A 23642-nucleotide genomic window follows, 5' to 3' on the forward strand; every position below is an offset into this window, starting at 1 on the left:
AAAGCCCAGCCATTTGGGAGGCTGCTGCTGTAACACTCGAAAGCCACCCCAAACTTTGGTAATTATTGAGAGTTGGGGGTATTTTACTAACCTATTGCAGATGAGTGTAAGTACTTGAGACTAAGTAAAGTATAACTGTAAGTGAGAGCACTCATGTGTTGCACTGTTTGTGCCAGCCATCTATTTCTCAGATGGTCATGTCTCCATTTGATTTATTTCCTGACACCACCTCGCACAGAGTAAGGTTACCAAGAACTTTGGGTTGAAACAATCCTGGGTAACAGAATTGGAGGCCCCAGCAAGGATGGTGGAGAGGAAGGAGATGGACGGTATAAACAGTTTGTAGTTTATCTATTGCAACAGGAGTTTAAAAACTGTGGGTTGAATTACTCCCTACGAGTTCCCATGTTGCAGTTTGTGAGTTAATTTACAGATAAATTCCATTATTGGGACTTAGAATTCAGGCTGAATGTCTGCTTGAGGGTGGAACTGTGTCCAAAGGAAAGGTACCATGTGGAAAGGGAGAACAATTGAAAATGATGTTGGGAAACAGCTTGATTGATTTTTGTACCTTGCTACTGATACCTTGCAATTACCTGGAAAGCAGTTTTGAGAAAAGTAAAGTAACAGAGGAAGAATACAGATGTGTAAGGCTCTTTCACTGCGCAAAGGTGCCGCAGACCCATAGTGCCCTGAGTCCACTGGGAATGGGTGTTAGCCTGGAGTCCATGGAGGGGTAAAGTTTGGCCCCTTACTTCCTGAATGCCCGAAAGAGAGAGTAGAGGAGTGAGAGCCCTAAATTGTTGAGAATGTGGCAACCTAAAGTCGTTTGGACTGAATTGATGGAGCCTAACACAGTAAATAAATAAATAGCAGAATGCCTGTGCCTTCTGTCAGAAAGGATCACCACCTATTTGGCAGAATGACCACCCTGGAGCAATCAGAGAGAAAGAAAATGAAGAAAAGGAACCAGGAAAAGTGGGCGTGAATTGTGGCCCTCTCTCCTTGCTAAATGGGTAGTGAGACATGGTCTGTGTCCCTGGGAAGGAACAGTTCTACAAGGAGAAGAGGATCAGGCCCAGACAAGCAGACTGCAGGCAACAAATGAGATTGAAAAAACATGCTGGGAACCCTGAGGGGCGTAGAGGCAGGACTAAGTGTAGGCACTGGGGATTCAGACTGCTGGGACAATACTTGGAATGGTGATGTTTCAGCTGATGAAGGTGTCATTTTGGGAGGTAAGCAAGTCATTTAAGGAAAGAGAGTGAGAAGTTAACACTGTAGAGATTGGAGGGAATTAAACAGTTGAAAGTTGTGGAAATGTTAAAGAGGGAAAGTGTTATAGGAAGAAAATTCTTGGTCTCTTTGCAGCTATTCTGAAGGAAAATGGTCCTTTTCTCAAAGGAATGGTCTGAAAATAATGAATTGTAAATAACTGCTGCAGGCAGAGACAATCTGACTGAAATCATCTGAATATGGATGATTTAGTTAAAATCACTAAAGGAACATAAGGGGTTTCCATTGGAACTTAACAGCCTCCAAATGCATAAAAGGGAATATAATTAGTGTACGGCTGTGTAAAAATAATTAGAACAGTGCAAGGGATGTTAAGAAAAAGAGAATGTGTGTATGTGTGTAAACTTATTGTGTAATTATGTAAGGTGTTAAGGACCTAAATCAACACTCTTGGTTAGTAAAACTCTGTCTTGTAGGTTTAAGATGAATTGGTTTTGTTAGCATTTAACTCTTGGGGTACTTCCATGCTTTATAAAGTTCAATATCTTTTAGTGACTAAAGTCAGAGGCAGCCGGAACCAGAAGAATGGAGAGAGAGAGATTCTGGATCCTTTTTCTGGTGACAAAGTAGCACAAAGGAACTGCAGATAATGGTCGTATTTGGTCAGCAAACAAACTAGCTGAAACCAAAAGGCTCAGAGTTCAACCCTCCAGGAAAGGAAGGTGGGAAACAAGTTAGTCCTGATACTGAAAGGGTCAGGTTAACCTTTAATAAAAGGTAGAAAACATTACAAATCTGGCCTGCCTATAGAGCAAAACACAGGAAAATATAGGGGTAATTCCTCTGTTTTGCCTGCAATCCGCAAGGAAATTTGTAAAAGGAAGGGGCTTTTTAAGCAATAATCTGTCGCCCCCTCCCTTCCCCCCAAGGGAGATAGAAAAATGTTCTTTTTGTCTTTCAGAACTGTAGGAAAATCTGGTACCTGCTGAAGAGCAACACCATGGAGCTACTGTTGTGACATAGATTGTGTTTTGTGTGTTGGTCTTGTTGCTAACATTGTTGGGTATTGTGTTAAAAAAAAGGGGATACTGTGTTAGGCAGAAAAGAATCAATGAGCACTCTAACTGTATTTACAAAAACATCCTGTAGCGGGTAGGAAAGAGGAGAAATGGCAATTTGGTTCAGTGCATCTGAGAGGAGAAGGGAACCTGGGAATTGATGTCTTGAGAGAATTAAGAGTGCTGGTTGATTGCGCTAACAGGGTCCTATCGGAAATGCCTCCTGACACACCCTGGGAACCTGTGGAAATTTCAGCAACCTGCTGAACAGCAGAACTTAAGGCATCTGAAGAACTGGAATGGCCTGTTTGGACTCCAGAAGTCCTAGCAATTGCAGAGAGACACCAGAAGGTGCGGGCCAAAAATAAAATAGAATGGGATAAAATGGATGCAGAAATCCTAGTTACACGGCCCGATTCCCTGCCCCAGAAACAGTATCGATATTCGAAGGAGATTTCTGGTGGATTTTTGCCCCCTTAATTGGGTGACCCCACTGATGGCCCCAATGTGGTGAAGTATCGGTAGGTGATGGTCTCCACTGTTGAAGGGGCCCAGTGGTTTTCAGTTTTGAATTTGGCCCTGAGTCAGAGCCCTGGAGCAGGGAGTGTACCTGTCTGTGTGGGGGGTTTAATTACAACTGCTTATTTACATAGGTTTGAATCACATATGCCTTGATCAAATTGGTTACAAGTGGTTTCAAAATTCACTCTTTTATACTTTTACTCCATGGGGTTCCCAGAGGATCCATTTTCCCATCATATTGGGCTGCATGTTAATAACTATTTTACCAAGGCACCATTTTAACCACGTTATTATCCAAACCTTCTTTATCCCTATTATACATTTCTTGAGGGTTTTTGTGATGCGTCGTCTACTAACAAGGATAAACCGGCCGGAGAGGTTTGGACTCTTGGGGGATCTCTTCTTGGACACAGTCTGGGGATTCCACTGGCAGCTGGCAGACCAGCCAGTTGGAAGGCTGCTGCTGTAACACTCGAAAGCCACCCCAAACTTCGGTAATTATTGAGGGTTGGGGCTATTTTACTAAGCTCTTGCAGACACGTCTAAGTGCTTGAGTCCAAGTAGAGCTTTAAGTGAGAGCACTCTTGTGTTGTACTGTTTGTGCCAGTCATCTATTGGGCGGGTGGCTGTGTTTCCATTGATTTATTTCTTGACACCACCTCGCACAGAGTAAGGTAACTAAGAGTTTTGGGTTGAAAGAACCCGAGGTAACAACATCTGTTAGACCTTTCCAAGGCAAATGGTGGGAGTCCTGCTGTAACCAGACCGGACAAAGCAGGGAACAATCCCACACTGGCAGTTAGCTGGCATGGGTCTGAATCCAGCAGTACCACGGTGTCCCTCAGACTGACAACCTGGAAACACATTGCAGCGTGAGTATTACCTCCAGCTCTGATGAACAGCTCTCTGATTCTCCAGGATTTTCTCATTATCTCTTGAACCGCTGAGTAATTACGATGGCAGAAACATATATAACTGATTAGCATATAAGCGAAGAGCACCTTGGGGCAGGCTTCCTCAATCCTGTCTGCATTCCATGATTTGGCTTGCGTGGAATTTGCCACAATATCTACACGGGGGTAGAGAATTAAACGGAGGAATTAAAAAATATTTTACTGAGCCTGGTCATGTTTATATCACCAGCTGGATGAGGCTCCAGAAGGAAAACTCTCTCCCTTGGCTAGTTCCCATAGCGATTAACCTCTGAGCTAGTGCTTGAAATATATAATTAAACATAAAACAAAGATAACAACAAAAAAGTGTTGCTTGGATAGCTGGGAAAGAGACAATATTTACACCGTCCTGGTGCTTCAGAATATCTGCAAATATATTTTAATAATAGCTCCCCGAAGCATGAGAAACAAAATATATTTTCCAGGGCATGAGAGAATGTGCTCAGATGAGTTTAGAATACAGCATTGATCACCTCACACCAAGGCTTCAAAGCAAAGAGGCAGAACAAGTGCCATGAACTGAATCCAAACGGCTGCTGTGCTGACTGGCTCAGCGGTGGGTGGAAATCTCAGTTAGGCTTCACTGGCAACGGATACCAGCTGCCAGGATGCCCAACACAGAAATAAAAGCTGGAAAGGTTGGATGAGTTTTTTTTTTTCCTTTCAAGTACTGCATGGCGTCACCTGAACGAGCAGTCAGGTTGCTACTTGTGTGGAACGGATCTGTGCCATCTTTATTCTTTTCAATAAAAGGTGGTTGTTTTTAGTGACATTTTGCCCAGACACAGTAGCCTAATTGACAGTTATGAGCTTTTATAGCCCACAGAGTCCTTGAACTAGGGTGGACATACAGAATAAAATAATACTTAATTTTCACCTCACACTTTTCACTCAGAAATCTCAAAGCACCTTGGACAGGAAAGTAAGTATCATTATCTCCATTTTACAGATGAAAACAGAGGCATAAAGTGACTTGCTCGAGGTCATAGGGCAGGGCAGTAGCAGAACCAGGAGTACAACCCAACTCACCCCATTCTTAATTCAGTACTTTATCAGCTAGTCCATGCTGCTCAATACATATGTAGACATATAGATACTACTAGTTGGGGGTCCAGATTTATTCCTGGCCCAACAGATAATCTCCTATGCCAGTGGGGAAGGCTGTGGCAGTGTAAATTGGTCACAACTTCTCCTTCACATGGGCCATCCAAGCATGACGTCTTGATATAGTACATTCCGAAAGCAGTTTCTGCCATGAAGGCTCCTGTGAAATCCAGGCCATAACTTACTGCTACCCCATGCCCCAGTGGAAAGTGGGGTCAGAAGTGGCAACACTGCCCTCTGAATGGAATAACACATGGGGCGATGCAAATATTGGTATTTTTCACAAGTATATATGCCACGCTGCTACCATCTCCTCCTTAAAATATATCATCTAACAGGCCTATTAAACTGAGACCACCTCAGCACCATCACCCAAAATAGATGGAATTGGACATTTATATGGATAACATTAACATCCTGAGTTTGAATATTTAATGATAATAAACAAGATTTTGGAAGCGATATAAAACCTCATGCTTCAGAGTTTAAGCCAGTCTCTAACTGTTAGGGTGTTACCCGCATACTAGGGCACCCCATCTTTACCCCAATCTGTAGAGCTCAAGGCATAACCCTGTCAAGGCATCCCCACCCTTTCCCAATCCATAGGGCTTCTGTGGAAAAGCACCTATCCTTACCCAATTCATACTCTATGGCCCCGGGTTATCCATACCCAATTCTTAGGGCTCGGGGTGAAACTAACCTGGTTAATGTAATTACCACACCCTTTCCCAATTCATAGGGATCCTGGTGTATTCTGCTGCAGGTTTGCAGGACCTTTTACCAGTGAGAGAGCCTTACACATTAATATCCCTAACCTCTATTTATTAACAATTACCCAACATAATACACATGCTAAGCATACAGTGCTATGCTCACCAATCTTGATCAGTCAGGCAGACTTTCCCTGTTGGCCAGGGAAGGTCAGTCTTGTCTGGCTTTTGGTTGTTGCATATCAGTCATACAGAGGATTCTAGCAGCTCTGATTTTCAGCTGTGTCTTCGTTTTCTTCTTCTTCTTTCAGGTATTTCCTACCTCTTATTCTTCTTGTTCCCTAGCTGGTCTCCCTCTTGGACCCCAGTTTTATAGTCCTGGTTAGCTATACTTTAACCAATCATTTTACTAAAATATTATAAAATAATTCTTTGACCGATCCTAACATATTGCGAAATAATTCTTTAACCAACCATACCCGGCCACCTTAATTGATTTAAATATTGCACACTTAGTTATGTAACAGACAGAAACAATCAAAGAACCAGACAGAAATCATTCAGATAAATAATAAAGAAGTGGGTACCATACAGACAAAGTGATTTCTTGCCAGACAGAAAGCTATCAAACAAAGTTTTCTTTAAACATCTTAAGATCTGTTTCTTTATCTGGTGGTGGTGGGTACTATTACCCACCTTTATCTGGTGGTGGAAGGTATAGTAGCACCTTCTTAACAGCCTGATATTACATTATCTTGTTGTAATTTCAGGAATGTGAAGATATGACTACATGCTTCTTAGCTTATGGCTGCTGTCTCTCCTAAAATGGCTGCTACTGCTTAGCCAAAAACAACAAGGCCTCAGACCTTACAAGGGGTTAGGACAAGACCTTCATCAGAACTGATTTGCCAGTCGAGGGGGTTCTTGCACCTTCCTCTGAAGTTAGCCATGGTTGAAGACAGAGTCCTGGACCAGAGGAACCGTTGGTCTGATCTAATCTGGCAATGCCCATGTGTTTCTCCAAAGAGAAAAGGGGTGGAAGCGTGGTACACTGGGTCAGGTGAGAATGTTAAAATAATAATAAAAAGACAACTGCATGAGGTTAATAATAAAGGAGGAAGGCTGTTCTTGTGGGTAGGGCACTAGGCTGAGACTTAGGAAACCTTTAATTGAGTTCCTGGCTCTGCTGCAGACTGTGTGTGTGACCTTGAGCAAATAATTTAATTTCTTTGTGCTTCCATTCTACATCTTTCCAATGAAGATAATAGTATTCCCTTCTCCCATGCTTTGTCTGTGAACCTTTCTGAGCAGGGACTGTCTCTTACTGTGTGTTTGTACAATGCCTAGCTCACTGGAACCCTGGTCTCAGTTATGGGCTCTACAATCTACCATAATTCTACAACCACTGGTGACGAGGAAAATGTCAGCCTTACCTTTGAATTTCCTGGATTTTGTTGCCTTTGGCATTTTAAATTTTTGTAAAGTTTATTTTTGTTGCCTTTTAAATAATTAATCTTTGTGCCCTGGTATTATTTTTAAACAATGAGGAAGGATAGTGAGGAGGATGGAGAAATACCTTATGGTAAGGTGTTTGGACAATATCACCCTAATCTGATAGGGTTAATTTGTGATGAAATGCTTCTTTCACTAGCTATGTGATTGTCCTATTCATATTGATTTGTCAGGAAAGATAACACAAAGCAGGAAGCATCTGAATCTCAGGAGCTGGTGAGTTGCTGTCAAATACAATTTGTAACTGTTTTCTCATGTCATAAAATAAAAGATGGCTTATAAGGGAAAGAGAACTCTATTCAGATAAACACTAATGACTAACTAAATATGTGTAAGTGTTAGAAATATAAAATCTAATCTTGCATACTGGGGGAACAAGAATCTATCCTGGGAAATACATGTCTGAAGGTTTGAACGGCGTAAAAAACTTGAGTGAAGATTTTTCAGTAGTTAGCCTGAATATGTATTAATGAAAATGTCATGCTTCGGGTTTCGTAAAATTATAGACTGCATCCTAATTGCAAGTAACAAACTCTTTGAAAGGAGATTCTACAGTTTGAGTCCAAATACATTCTTCCCCCACCCCAAAAGAAAGCAAGAGAGAAAGAGACAGAAGAGACTGGGAAACACTAAGGTCTGTAATTGGCCCCTCTACCTTTTCAGTTACCCAGCCAGACTAATATTGGTCTAGTTTACCATTAGGATATTACCTATCACACAGAAAACCTAACAGATAGCTGCAAAATAAACATTCAATACCTTTGATATGTCTGTTCATTTGGAGCTTCTACTGTTTCGCTCTTTCATCACTTTCTGCTGCTCACACTAAACAGTTTAGAAATATGGATAAAGCCCTCCAGGAAATTGAAACAGTCAGAGAGAGAGAATTTGTGTGTATGCAGTGGGTACAATATAACCTGCTGTAGAAAGGCACAAAGATTGCTCAATGGTCAACATACTCTTAGGATATACACGGTGCTGGGTCAAAGCACTTGACTCTGCAAACTAAACAGCAGCCTGCCTAGAACAAAGGACCAAAATATGTGGCTACGAGGTTAGTGCTTTCATAAGCATATAGTATTTCATTCACAGATGTTTACAGTTTCATATACTGCACACTGCCAGCTCTCTCCAGTAGTATCTCCTCTTCCCATTTCTGTTTTGTTTGCTAAGAAATTCTGGAGTTGTCAGGAGGATTAGTCTAATGATACATAAAATACTTCATGGTAATTATTGCCCTATTGTATCTTCTGCTCGTCTTACATGCCTCCAATACACACAACGCACAATGTGAGCTGCAAACCTACGAACATCCCTGCATTCAAATATATAATCAAATCCGTCAGCCTAAGGTGCGATTGTGACTCTCTCTCCATGCATGCTTAGGGGAATAAGAGAGAGGAAGAATCCTCCTTACCCCACTTGGGTTATCTGGAGTGAGACTGGCTAAGCAGCTGTTGGAGGTTTGCCTATTCCCTCCTAGAAGCAGGTGGGCAGGAAGTGAGGGGTGAGAGTGGGTGAACCTTGGCTCCATCCTTTCATGATGCTGAACTAGAAGCTGCTGTGATTTGCTGGTGGCATAAGCCAGAAGCAAACTGCTACCCCTGAACAAAGGGAATGCACCGGGGGAGGCCATGCTGAGGAGGGGTGTCTCTGAGGCATAATGCTTTCAGGGGCCAATCCCTGGGATGGTGCAGCTTATGCAACAGCCCTTTTCCAGAGCTCTGCTGAAAGTCACGGTCTAGCCTGTAGTGAGTCCAATCTCATCCCCCTCCGCTGGGAGGGAGGTGGGTGCAACGTGGAACTTTGATGAGGGCGGGAGACACTCTTGCTGTAAAAGTGAGGGGGAAGCTCTTGGCTCTTGCAGGAGGGAGAAAGGCTCTCTTGGGCCAAGTGAACAAGTAAATCCAATGTTTTTATAATACAACTAAGGCCTGGTCCACACCACAGTTTTGTTGACAAAAGTCAGCTTTTATTGACAAAACAGTGGAGTTTACAGGCTGCAACGCTCCTCCTGCTGGCAAAACTCTCCTGCTTTGCTGACAAAATAAAACCACCTCAGCAAGAGGTGTGGAACTTTTTGTGGCAAGCTTAGATTGACAAAGTATCAGGCCTTGTCTACACTAGGCAGTTTTGTCAACGCAAGTTACAGCGATGATCAAAAAGCGCTGTAATTACAACACTTGTGCCTGTCCACACAGCACTCGTGTCGCTGAAGCGTGCCCACAGTTAGTGCTCTAGCATTGACAGCGAGAGCAGTGCATTGTGGGCAGCTATCCCACTATGCAACTCGCCACCTTATGCTGCTAGGAATTGTGGGAAGGCAGAGAGGATTGCAGTGCATCATGGGGGCAGGCTCACCGTCCCATGATGCAGTGATTTCTGTCCCGTCATTCCATGGGTTTCCAACTGCGTTTCATGGCATTTTTCAAAGGCCCCAGTTTCCTGAGCTCCCGCCATCTCTATCTGAAAGGATGGATCCTGCACTGCTCTCCACTGTTGTTGTCAGTGTTCTGAAGACATCGCAGCTGGTCATGCAGTATATCATGAGCTCCCAACTGGAAAAGGAATCTGAGGTGCCTGACCTGCTGTGTGCCATGCAAACAAACAATGCCGAATGACTGTTTGCATTCATGGAGCATCTGCACACGGTGCACCGCCACTTTTGGTCGTGTGAAACAAGCACTGAGTGGTGGAATCGCATCGTTATGCAGGTCTGGGATGACGAGCAGTGGCTGCAGAACTTTTGAATGCACAAAGCCACGGTCATGGAACTCTGTGCGGCGCTCGCCCCTGCCCTGCAGTGCATGGACACCAAAATGAGAGCTGCCTTCTTGGTGGAGTAGTGTGTGGTGATTGCCGTGTGGAAGCTGGCAAATCCAGACTGCTACCGGTCAGTCGCTAATCAGTTTGGAGTTGAGAAGGCCACCGTTGGAGCTGTGTTATCACAAGTGTGCGGGGCCAGTAATTGTATTCTGCTACGAAGGACTGTGAGTTTTGGAAATGTGCATGAAATAGAGGATGGAGGGTGAGGAGGTCAAACAGGGTCTGTGGGAATAGCAAGTGAAAGACAAAGTGATGTTCGTGCTGTCTGTAGCCAGTTCCAGGGGCAGTAGGCCCTTCTGTGCCAGGGCTCTTGCAGTGTTAAAGGATCGCAGCATGGTCTCAGGTTGTTCGTTTGAATACTGTGATATGAATATTGAATAACTGCATGCAAGTCTGCTAAGTGTCATGCATCTAATGTGATGCTAACGCATGCAGGCCCTGGCCCTGGTCCTGGCCCATTCCCGCATGCATTCAGCTTGGCTCTTGGAAACCATGAATATTGAGGCTGCAGTTCATCCTGGTCACCACAAAAAGCTGCTGTGGTGCCTAGTGAACAAGCAGCCTCACCTCTTTGCCTCCCACTCTGGCCGCCATGCACTCTATCTGCCGCGCTGAACTACATGGAGTAGCTAAGAAGGAAGCAGGCAGTGGCAATGGTTCCAGTGTCACATAGGCATGAGGAGCTCCTGGGGGAGTGGGAGCTGTTGGAAGAAAGGAGCTTGGTGGATCAGGAGCTGTGGAATTAATGGAGACCACAGTGCGGAGTGGGCTAATGCTACTCTGTAGCAGAATCCCTCTTAAGCAGCATCTTGGTTCATCTGGTTACTTCTGGATTTCCACCAACTTGTTAGGAGTATAAATAATAAGATTCTGCCTCCTCCACCCAGGTGCTCCCATGACTCAGGAGAGTTCTGTGAGGGGAATCTGGTGTCAATCCAATGAATTTCATAAGCATTATATCTACACAACTTTTTTTAAACTGAAGTTTGTGGTTTGTACATAGTCTAGCACAAAACGGGGTTCAACCTGGCTGAGCTCTTTAGCTGTTACTGCAATATACATGCTATTTTATATATGCAGCAGTTAGGTGCAAGAATGCAAATTATGCAAAGTAATTAATGGGCTATTGTGTCACACAGGAAGTGTCACAAAATTTGGCAAGCTCTATGCATGGTCCTAGTGCACTGAATTTGCAGTTACTGATCTGAGTCCCTCTGTCATTTAGACCCATGATTTAAAAAAGTGTCCATCAATTTTGGATGCTTCGGTTAAAAAAAAAATGCAGGCATGCAAGTTAGGGGACCCTTTTGGAAACCATGGGATGGTGTGACTGATCTGGGAAACTGAGACACCCTCAATTAACGGAGACTTAAAAATAATTGGCCATAGTGTCTTTGTGCGTCCATTTTCTCACCTGAAAAATGGGGATGCTGATAATAAGAATGCATTACCTACCTCAGAGAGCTGTTGTGAAGATTAATTAGTGACGGTATGATTTGCAAATCCAGCTCTCACTAAAGTCAACTGGAGCTGCAGGTGCATATTTGAAAATGTTTGTAAAGAACCCTGAAGAGTGAAAGTGTTATTATTTCTAGTATTTCCAGATTTCAGCTGTCCCTGAAGGTGTGATATTATACTTTTGGGTCACCATGAGCCAAAAGGAGAAAGTTAATCAAGCTTTTTCAGAGCTGTGGTAAAGTGTTTGAATTTGATTTTTCTGAATATTAGGGAAAAATTCATGGTGGTTTTTATCTAAAGCCATTTGCTCATCCTAGTTGAAGGACACTTTTCATTAACATGTGATCTTTGTAGGGTAAGGAAATTTCACATTTGATGGTAGAATTCAAGATAGGGTATAATATGAAGGCCCAAATTTAAAGCAGTAAAGTTTATTGCTTGATTAATTTTAATAAAGTACTAACACAACTAGGAATCCTTAGTTTTTACAGTGTCTTACACACATGAAAGAGATGGAATTTATCACAGTCAAAAGAAATCTAAAGATCATTAAAGATGCAGTCAGATAGGACTGTGATATTTATTCATTCACACACATCTTGGAGACTGCTGAGGCTTTCAGTGTAACTCACTAGGTCACCACATTTGAATATAAATTATAGGAATTTTTTTTGGTATTAGAATTATTTAGGCATGCCACAATTAGAGAAGACTGTGGGGAACTTCAGAGAGTACCTAGCAAGTCAGATGAATGGGCTGCATGATGGCAGATGAAATTCATTACTGACAAAAGCTAAGTAATGTTTATTGGAAGAAATCATTTGAACCACTCATACACATTTCTGGGTTCTAAACTGATTGTACTATAACAATTCAGGACAAAGACCTGGGTTTAATTGTGAGAAACCCAATGAAAACCTCTGCTCAACACATCAGCACACAATAAAACAATCAAAATGTTAGGACATATAGAGAATGGAATAGAAAACAACATGAAAATTATTATAATGACATCACGTAAATCAACTTCATGTCCCCACATAGAATTCTGTGTTAATTTCCTGTCATACAATCTCATTAAAGCCTATAGCAAAAATAAAAGGGGTTTAGAGATTAACAAGAAAAAAGATTGGAGGGGAGTGGAAACTTCTATTCCATAAGAGGAAAGATTAAAAGATTGGGACTTGTTACAGAAGAGACCAAGAAGAAGGAATATGACAGGGGAATATAAAATATTAGTGTTGAGAAGGCAAACTGAGCACCCCTATTTACCTGCTGTCATGGTACAAGAAGAGAACATTCAGTAAAACTGAAAAGCAATACATTTAAACTCATTCAAGGAAATGCTTTCTTACATAGCAAATGGAACTCATCGCCACAGGATATGACAGAAGCCAAGTGCTTAGTAGGATTTAAAAAAAATTAGAAATGTATATAGCTAAAGAGAACATCCATAGTTATATTAGACAGAGTAAACTTTTTAAAAGGGATATAATCCCTCATGCTTCAGAGGGCATACATCAAACACTACCATGGGGAGTTAAGAAAAAATTCCCTTAGACTGTTCTGTAAATGACAGTATAAGGTTTCTTGCACCTTCTTCTGAATTGTCTGATACTGGTCAGCTAGAGACAGTACTGCACCAGATGGGCTAGTGGCCTGGGATGAGATTCCCGTGTGCCTATTTTTTGGGTGAGATTTGCAGATATACTTAAGTGAAATTCAAAGGGAGCTGTGCTCCTCGGTCGTTTAGGTCAAAGGTGGCTTGTGATTCAAATTCAGTCAGGTGCTTTTGAAAATCTCACGCTTTCTTTTTAATTTTTTTCCCAGGAGAACTATAAAAACAAGAAAAAAGAGACAACCAATGTCTTTTATTGGGATAAAAACAGTGACTAGTGTGTAGGCCTTAAAATAATAAAAGAACTCATGACCCATCAGCACTTAGATCCTTTTGGTAGCTGATTTAGAGCCAAATCCTGCTTGCTTTACTGATGCAATTAGCCTGATCATCATCAGGGGGATGTTCATATGATTAAGATGAGCAGGATTTGGTCCTTCTTATAGTAACTAATAATATACAGAGAATCAGAGTACAAAATACACACATTTCTTAGATGCTGTGGTGATGGGCACTATGGAAAACCCATTGAAAGGGAGACAGACAACACAGTGGTTTTCCTTCAAAGAAAGAAGGACTACTGGAATGGGGATGAATTTGACATTATTTTAAATGGAAAGAGAAAACATGACAATAGGGGACATGTTCTTGTTACGTATTTGCTCTACATAACTGTATCTATTGTTACTTTCACTAACTCAACTTCACAGATTTTCCATAGGAGAAAATGGGGAAATTAGCCCACACACTTTCCATTCATAAAAAAAAAAAAAAAAAAAAAATCTGAAATTTGCAATTGTGCAGTGGTATTTCTTGCTCTCCCTAGTATTTCTAAGGCTCTATTATTGTGGTACATAAGTGTCATCTGGATATTTGGCATGTGACCAGTGGGGTTTTGTGTGTGTGTGTGAGAGACTTTGAAACAAAGTGATCGGAACAGAGATGCTGCATATTCAGAAATATAAGAAAACATCACAGCTTAATGCAGGCTGAATGAATTGCAAGTCATCCAGTGAGCTAGAGGGCTTGAGAAACCTGCTTCTCCACCTGCGCATGGAGAGTAGGAATATTTCCCAGACAAGGAATGGAGTAGAGCAGAAGTTCACTAGGGATTAAGTTCACTAGGGATCTTGCTATGCTGATCTAATTCACTTGGGAAGTGTGCATAGATGTTACAGGGATGGGTGCAATACAAAACCCATGGACAGATAAAAGAGTGAAACTGTTTAATGGCTGGAAGCTGTAAAACGGTTATCAGTACTATTGCTGGCAGGTGAAAGAACACTTTTACTTTTAGTCTCTGGTTCCAGTTTTTATTCTTAATATGCATCCGTTGGAATTATATTAGGAATGGGCAAAAGCCACAATATTGGGATCCAGATCTGAATTTTGGAGCGCCACAGTTCAAGGGTGTTGGCTTAATCCATCAGAAATCAAAGTGGCATCTGCAAAATTTGTATCTGTGTTTCTTTTTTGAACAACCCTCAAGTTTAGGGCTGTTTGGATCCAGGATTTTAGTTTACATACATCTATATGCATGTGAAGTACTGCTGTGCATTCTTGATCAAATCCAAGTCCATTCATGTCTATGGAGTTTCACCATGCAATTTATTACTGGTCCCAAATTGGAAGCCCAGTATAATGGAACTCAGATTTGGTCCTAGGTGTATGTACAGGAGCTAATTCTGTGCTAAAGGAAGAATGTTATGCCTGATGAAATATCACTGTTATTAATACTGCTACAGTCGATTAATGGAGATTTTCCTTCAAGTCAAGTGATCAAACAGCAGAATTAGGACTTCTAATGTTCTGACAGAACTTTTCAAGTTTTTGGATGGCTTTTGACAGTTCAGGTCCCAGCTGGGATGGACTCCTCACTCTAAATCCATCACCATTCTCAGTGAGAGAGAAAAGAGACACACTTATATCATGTCTGAGTTTCTACCACCTCCGCTTGACTTGGATCACTCTAAACACGTATACCAATAAAAGTATTCACTCAGGGGAACACAAAGGCATGCGTACCTGACAAAGAAATCTATTCACAGCGAATACATAGGATAAATTGCTCACAAATATCAGGGTTCTTTTGTGAGCTCTCATTGAATAGATGCAGCCACATATGCTTCCCAGTCAAAAAGTTTTAATTAATTGCTTTCAGTCATTTTCTTTTTGTAAAATTTGAATAATTATAGAAAGGACTGGATGTGGATGGTTTTGATGGCGGTGAGACAGGGGAGGAGTATTATACTAATCCACGTGAAATATCAAAGAAAGAAACCAAAAATAGATAAAACCAATTTCTTCAAAAGGCTATTTACCTGTAACAAAATTATTCAAAATCAGCTTAACACAAAATGTTTGAATCTCCTTAATTAAGACCCAAAAAAGATTTGATCATGGACTTCCTGAAAAATATCATGACAAGACAGATAGTGCAATTGACTCTTTGGGAGGGCAAATATATATATCGGATAAGATTAACAGTGATGAGAGCAGCAACAGAATTGAAAGAGTGGAATGTCAGACAGATCAACTCAAGATAAAGCAACAAACACAAAGAGAAAAGTTGTCAGAAGTTTGTGCTCTGCCCAGCTGTTTTATTAACAAGGGTTTGCAACAAGCCAACAGATCTGTGCTTTTCATTTGTTGACTCTTCAATTAGTTCAACTCTAAGCTTAGCAGTTTATTTTCTTTGCTCAGTGTTTAAATTATTGTTTCCCAAGCTTTGAACTGCCTGGGCTTTGTTAAATGAATTGAAAAGTTGCTTAGTTTCATTTATGCTTTTCCTTCTGTATCCTTTTCTGAAATGCTAGCTTCCTACATCAGTAATCCTTAGTAAATCCCAACAGATATCCTTACACCTTCTGCGCCAATGTGCACTAGAGAGACTATTTTTCACAACAGCATCAGTTTCCTACTCTACTCTACAACACCGATAGCTCTTCCACTTAATGCACGGACTTGAAAACTGTTAATCAATGGATAGATAGGTCAAGATGACTGAAAACCAAACCTCAGACATTCTGTTGCCTTCTATATTTTCTATCTGTGCTCAGGTCTGTTTTTCAGCAAGACTTTCCCTGTTTCAGGACTGAGTTATTTCAATGGCATTTCTGTAGCAATTCCCACTACAGGTCATCAGGAAGGACAGAACTGAAGACCTTTGGCATGAAAAGCATTAGCGTCCGCTAGCTGAGCTGAAAGAGCAACTATTACCTAGTAGATACAGAAGGCTCTTTTCTTCTGTGTATGAGGTGGAACATCCCACACAAAGAAAGCATGTTCCATTTCTTTCTTCCTCCTGCCTTTCAATATACCATAGTCTATGGTATTTAATCATCAGACGGTAAATAGATACAGAAGTGACTATGCCCCAAAAGGCACATTCTCTCAGTCTCCCCCCTGTTCTGAATTTGGTCTTTTCCAGGTTATTTCTCTGTAACATTATTTACTCATTTCTAGAGTCTATCTAGTGTATCTGAGATGTGACATGTATAAGCCCCAGCTCCACTTGCAGATAATATTAAACAGTGGTTAACAAAGGCTATCACTACGCTGATGTGTGGAATGATTTGCTGGTTAGTAAGGGTTGGATGAAACCAAATATAGGAATGTTGCAGAAAGTGTTCTGCAGGCTGGGTGATTTTTGTCCCAGTCAACCTAGCTGGTAAGGAATTCTCAGCACATACATCAGGAAAGCACGGTCAGCAAATGGTCCATTTGTGACGGGAAATGGACTCCAATGATCTTTAAATTCTAGAATGTTGATCTTGTATGACTGAGTTCCCACCCCTTTGGAACTCACCTCCCCTTCTTTGTCTGTAACAGGCCAAGTATGCAAACCCTCATTTGCTTTGCAGGGCCCAGCTTTTCTCCCTTGCCCACAGGGAGATGGGCAATGGGTAGCTGAGATGCAGTACTATAGTGGGGATTTGGAGGGAAGGCTGAGCTAACTGATTTTTGCTATAATCCTTGTTGTTGCCGGGTTATCTTGGAGGAGCTATTAGTGTAGTTTTAAACGTTTGTTGAGGATTCCTGGAACATAGGATGGAGGTTCTCTTCTGGAAGAGAAGTAAAAGACTAAATTAACAAATGGTTCCCAGATCCTCAAGCATTTTAAGAACCTCGCTATGGCCCCCCATCTAGACAAAAGAAATTGCAGCAGCTCCAAAATGCGGCTGGGTCTTTGTGCTGCGCTTGATGATGGGTGTTCAGCTCTCTCTGCTCTATTCCAGGCGCCAGAAGTAGCAAAGCGCTAACCAGATGGCCTCTCCCTGCAGCGTACAGTGTGAGATATTTGAGTCAGTTTGACCTTTTCTGAGTTTTCCAGTTTAAAAAAAAAAACAAAAAACAAAAAACAAACAACTAAAAAGTTCCTTTTTAAAAAGACAAAATGGTCCACGCAAAATTACCCAACACGTTACAATCAATCTTGGTGTCCACCTAAATTATTCATCATTTAAATAATGGTCTGTAGAGGGTGCTTTGTATTGAGACCCTGACGACTGTATCTGAAAAAAAAAAAAAAAAAACCAGGCCCAACAAGATAGAACTTTACTTTACTGGATTTCATACCGATTAAAGTGATTCAGTCTTTTTTCTGGTCAGATATTTTGGTTTTTTGTTTCTCTAATTCTTCTAGGTTTTTTTATTCCCTCCGAGAGCAGTATATAGAGGTTAAACACAATGAGTGCACTGGCAAAATATGCTCACACATTTACTGCTTGTACAATCTCCTGCAAGTGTGTGTGTGCAAACTGGGCAACTGTCATTGTGGTACCTTGAAGGTCCATTTATTGCACGGATCTTTGACATCTTTGGCCCATAGGACAAATAAGGGACATCGATGAATGACCTGGATCCTGATTCCATCAAGGTTTGGTGAGACTATCAACTGTGACAGCACAACATTGCTGGTTTGCATAGCCACAAGAACCCTGTTAATTCACAACATCCTTGATTTTTATTTTATGCTGAGCAGAAGATTGGATTTTATTCTCCTACCCGTCTCTGTGAGAGTTGGTATAAGTATAAAGCAAATGTAAATGAAAGACGAATATATTCCTGTCCTCTTGTTTTATAAACTTCTTTTCCTCATATGTTACAAATCAAAACAGCTTGACATTTTGACAGCTGAATTTTTTTTCCAGGAGAGAAGCCACTTGCCAGAAGTTCTTACTCAGACCCGTTTTTCACTGCCTTTTAACCGCATGCCAGTGTTCTTTTTTCTTTTAGTATGTTACTATCACAAGATTTTCACATTGCCCAGGTTTGAGGTTGGTCCCATAGATTATGGGGGCTGAGCCATATAACACCCCTTTTTGCACTGTATTTAAAACGTGTGTCCCTGTATTACACAGACAATAAAGAACAGGGCTATGAAGGTGTGAATTATGGAGCTCTATTTCCATTGGCAGGGTGAGGTGATACCAAAAATCATCAGGGAAAATCTCCATAATAACCAGAACCTCAAGCTAGAATATTGATCCATAATTCAAAACTGACCAGTCTTTTATTTCATATGCATATGATCCACTTCCCCAATCCATGCATTTTCTCCCAGCTCTCTTTATTGTTCCCTCCACCCCTTCTCCTTACCACTGGTGCTGGCCAGCACTCACAGCATCTTCTATACTGCTCCTATGCTGATGTTCTCCCAACCTTCTCCCCAAAGGCTCTTCTCCCAGCCTCAAGCTTTCCTTCTTCCAATGTACCAGATAGACATAAAAAAGATGGAACACAATACGAAATCTAGCAACGGGGATGACAGTGTTTTTTGTTTCAGTTACACACGTGTGTGCGTGTGCACACACACTTCTTGTGGGCCTTGTGGCTTTATAAAAAGGACTGAATGGAGAGATGGTGGGCACATGGCATATATGGATGAAGAGAGCATTCCAGACAATATATGATGCTGAAAATTAATTTTAATAGAGCTGCAAGAATGAAACAATTTTCCCATGAATATTCATGTGAACCTGAATGAGGTTTTTAATTTAACCATATTCACAAGCTTTGTCTTAGCCTCTTGCAGACACTTCAGTGCTTGTGTAACTAGTATGAATACTTGCAAAAGGTGAATTTTAAAATTGACTGCTCAAATAGTCATGTATGCAGTGTTGTTGTAGTCATGTTTGTCTCAGGATAGTGTATTTATACACCCTGTGAGATAGAGAAGTGTTATTATCCCCGTTTTACAGATGGGGAACTGAGGCACAGAAAGACTAAGAGATTTGCCCAAGCTCCCACAGCAAGTCTATGACAGAGCAGGGAATTGAATCCAGATCTTCCAATTCCTGGGATAGTTCCCTAGCCACTCAACCATCCTTCCTCACAAAGTGCACTGAAGCAAAATTGGAAATAAAGTTAACTGAACATTTCTGACCCTTCAGAAAGGTTTGGTGTGACAAAGCTTGGATAGTGGCAAAACCAAACAAACACTTCATTTCCATAAATATTTGCCCATCCCTATCATTTATGTCGCATTTCTCATTTATGAATGAGGCCTTTGATGCCTATCAGAAAATCCTAGGAAATGTTTTTCATAAGAAAGTTTTCCCTATTATTTTTATTTGCCGAGTGCTGTACGACACAAATAACAATCCTTTCCCACATTTGTAACTTGAAGCAAAACATTTAACTGAAAATATGCCTGTTTAAATGATAAATATGAACCAGATTTCATAAAAGATTATAGAAATATAGAGAAAAGGCATTCTTAATATTCTAGATCTACCATGGCGTCTCCTTAGCAAAGATTGCATTTACTGTCACTGAATAAATTTTGTACTTTTGTCGTTAAAATGTCATCTGTATATCACTATCAAATGAATCACATCATGACCTACTTATAATGTACTCTAATGTAATGAAATTCTCCTTAAAGGAAACATTTGATATGATGAGTGAAATCAAATTACTTTGGTAAGTTCCTGTTACATTGAACATTTTCTCCTAATGAAGATTTAATGAAAACAATCAGTTCTCTGAGTTATGAACTTTTGACAACAGTACAGTAAAGTACATCTAATGACAACCACACTAAAATAGATTTAAAGCAGTATCAGAACCCTAATTTTAGTATTTAGAAGAGCAAGTGGTACTGTACCTCTCACTGCAAACTGTGACTCTCCGTTCCTTTAAGTGCATTTTTGAATAGCCCCTTTGAGAAGCATTTCCACAAGCAGAATATTTACTGTTGCTAACTACTGCTCATTCCAAAGTCTCTGCATTGTTGTTTGGAAATGAAACTTTAATGCATTAGCAGGAGCAATTTCTCAAAACAGGAAGCAATATCTTCAGATCAAACACACTGAAAGGTTCAATGATAATGATGCTGCATATGCATGTACATAAAGTATTCACTCATTAAGTTCCTGCTACTTATCTTGGTGAGGGTCATATGCAATGACAAATATCCAAACTTACAGCCTGTCTCCAAACAAGAAACATGCATAAATCCACATTAACTTGTTTTGCCTCAAAATCTCCAGCCTGTGATTTTCTGACATTTTCCTGTCTAGTTATGCTAAACCAAGCACATAATGAAGTGTATAAGGCTTATAACTTTGCATATCACCTCATATTGCTCTGGACTCTCTCTCTCTAAAAGAAAAAAAGCCCTTTCAAGGAGAATATTTCTTTTTATGCTGCTTATTTTTAATTTCCTCCATCACCCCCTCCCAATGCATTCAACATCGAACTAACTAAACATCACTTACATCTCCAGCCACAACACTTGGGGGGGAGGGGGGAGGAGAAGAAGAAGACCCTTTTCTGTCTGAAACTAGAGTTCTTGTCTAGCAAAACAATTAAATGTAAACAGCGCAGATGAGGCTTCATTATGCAAAATGGATGGACACATTATGCCTTCCATGGCAATAGGTTATATTCTAAATAGTTCTATACCAGGAAAATCACCCCTTAATGCCTCACTTCCCTTTTTCAAATGACAGCAGTGACACTTGAGATACATTTTACATGTTAATAGCATATATTCCTTATCGAACAGGTTTCAAGACTCTCACATCCCCCCCCTGCTGTTTCAGGACGGCCCCCCCACCCCAACTCCCTACCCAACCTTAGAAACAACCCAGCTGGTGTGGTAGATAAGAGGTAAAGTGTTTTCTTCATGACCTCTATGCATCTTACTCCATGGGAAAAGCAACGTGGAACGCACATTCAGCAGGCTATGAGATTTGAACCGGTTTGTCCTCAAGGCATTTCTGCCATGAAACACAGTTCCTATCAACAGTATTTTTATTATAAGCAGCCTGGCTTCCTTAACCCCCACCCCTCTCTGCTTACTGCTTCTGACTCTGCACCTGGCTGCCTTTGGAAACCCACAGAGCAAAACATAAACAATAAGCATCGAACAGCAACAGATTCCTTTGTTTTACATGCAAATCCTACCTCTGGTAGTTGTCATATCTTCCTCAGGAGCAAAGCTTAATTATTAACAAACAGAGATCCAGTGGAATCCTCCAAACTGCCACCAGTTGTTAAACGCTGTCATCATTACCTCCTGGTGCTCAAGCCTTTTTGGACCATTAATGTCACAACCCCTGCTAACTCATAGCTTAAGACTCCCTGCTCAAAATGTCTGAAATAGTTTGGAAGGACAATAGGAATGACAGGCACACTAGACAGTCAGGCTTGAAATTAGTTATCTGAGCTCTGTTAAGGCTGTTTCGTAGTGTTTTAAAGCATGCATTAGGTAGGATTTATTAACCTATCATAGACGTGCTATTTCTGTTTTCATTAAATGCTGTAGTAGGATGTCTGTTAGAAATGCAGTGATAGGTCTAACCCCTTTCCCCCCAGTGCTTTTAAATCCTCATGTTACAGGAGAAAGATTCAGACATCCTTAAACTTACTAAGGGAACTGTTTCTGCAGAAAGGAGTTTAACACATTGTTTTGAAACTAAGGAGAAATTAACTCCTTGGAATGGAAGGTGCTGTAGCTCCGAGGACTAACGTAAATGAAAAGATTAATCTTTATGCCACAAAATACCTACCCACCCCAATCCTGTGCTACAGAGTTAGTGAACATTGGGAAGTTTCAGATTTTCAGATCAATACTTACACTAAGGGCAGATGTAGAATTAAGTCAGGAAGGAGGAAGCATCTACACTATCTGACTTTTGAATTGCTTATTTAGTGCCATAGGTGTGCATGAGGTTAAACAAAAAGCAAAATATGGTTAATAGATAGCAGCATCTCAGTTTATAATCTAAATGAACAAGTTGCTACAACACAGAACAAACAGAAGATAATTAGTAGAATAATCAGAGTGTCTTTTTGGTCTTTAAAGTGTCAATGATTTGTGGAAACGGTGGGGTTTCGGGAGGGTTCTTTCCAACATCTGCTTTAAATATGATTTATGTGTAAGTATAAATCCCAAATCTCAAATTTAGGTGGCTGGTTCAATATCAGCCCAGGTCAGTAAAGATCAAAGGTTGGCCACCCAGTGTTGCTGGTCTGGTTCCTAGTGTATAAAACATCTGCTTTTCAAAAGCCACCAGCAAAAAAACATCTTTGCTGACAGTAGCAGCAGAGAGTCCAGAGTCCAGAATGTGCGGGTCAATGCTAAGACAGACAAGTAGGAATGTGTGGGGAAGTTGCTATTTCTGGTGCCTACGCTGTACGGCTCAATGGTTAAAGAGCGGCCTACAGTATCCAGGGCTATCAATCCAGCACATTTCACAGGCATTAATTTACAATGAAAAAAAAATCACAGTGGGCAAACTGAGAAATGAATAATGAGAGATTAGGGAGCAAGGCGGATCAGTATAGTGATTGTTAAAAACTAGATTTATCTGTATTAAGATGTGGGATTTGGTGGCGTAACCCTGCTTCCCGCATTCCTGAAAAAAAAAAAAAAAAAATCAGTAACGAAGAGGTTAATAAATCCGTAACAAAGAAAATGTGTTTTAGTTTTATCACGAGTGGGAACTACATGGCAAAAGGGATTGGTTATGGGGATGTGAAACTTCCTTTAGTGTCATTGGTTTGAATTTGGACTCGTGAGTCACTTCTGCATATCTGAAGCTCAACACTGCTGGACAGGAGATCATTGGGCTATGTTAAACCAATAAGTAGTTTCAGTCCAATTCTTAGGGAGCACGTGTCCATGCTGCAAAAGCCACTGCCACATTTAGCACCAGTTAGCTAGCAAACAGGAACAGCTAACAGGGCAATTGCGAGGGAGTTCTCCAGGTGAAGGAAGAGCGACTATGTGATCCTTGGGGTTAGTTTGTTGTCTTGAGTGTGTGTGTTCACGTTTGGGGTATGCTTGCTGCTTGACTGAAGTATGTCATGTGGTCTGTTTGTTCAGGGGACCATGTGCTGAGCCTAATGGCCTGCTAGGCAAGGCAGAGAGCTTCTTAATGAAACTTTGATCCCCAAGCCCTTTAGCATCCATCAACCCTTAACTAGGGGTCAGGGCTACTCAGGGAGAACAGGGACTTAAAAAACCTGCTCTTAAGCTACCAGAGGAGCTAGCGAACAGGGGAGTTTTGTGAGGGATTTGGTGGGGGTGGAGAGACTAGATACACTTCATTAACATTCTTTAAACTTAAGGCAATAAACACCCTCTGATAAAAACAAAACAACAATAAAGGAAAGAGCTGCAGGAGTAAGA

The 23642-nt window shown here is 41.0% G+C and overlaps 1 protein-coding gene across 1 annotated transcript in view; it reads right to left on the reverse strand.

Annotated features, from left to right (window-relative positions):
- The window catches only part of KCNMB2 (potassium calcium-activated channel subfamily M regulatory beta subunit 2), a 155138-nt gene extending 133703 nt beyond the window's left edge, over window positions 1-21435 (reverse strand). The window contains exons 1-2 of the mRNA XM_067536438.1: window positions 21413-21435; window positions 18599-18702 (exon numbers count right to left, since the gene is read on the reverse strand). The gene's annotated coding sequence lies outside the window, so the exon portion shown is untranslated. The remainder of the gene's footprint in view (window positions 1-18598; window positions 18703-21412) is intronic.
- Between the last annotated feature and the right edge of the window lie 2207 nt (window positions 21436-23642).

This window comes from Emydura macquarii, unplaced genomic scaffold (assembly GCF_026122565.2).
Source record: "Emydura macquarii macquarii isolate MOO-44397 ecotype Brisbane River unplaced genomic scaffold, CSIRO-AGI_Emac_v2 contig_3603, whole genome shotgun sequence".
Taxonomy (NCBI): Eukaryota; Metazoa; Chordata; order Testudines; family Chelidae; genus Emydura; species Emydura macquarii.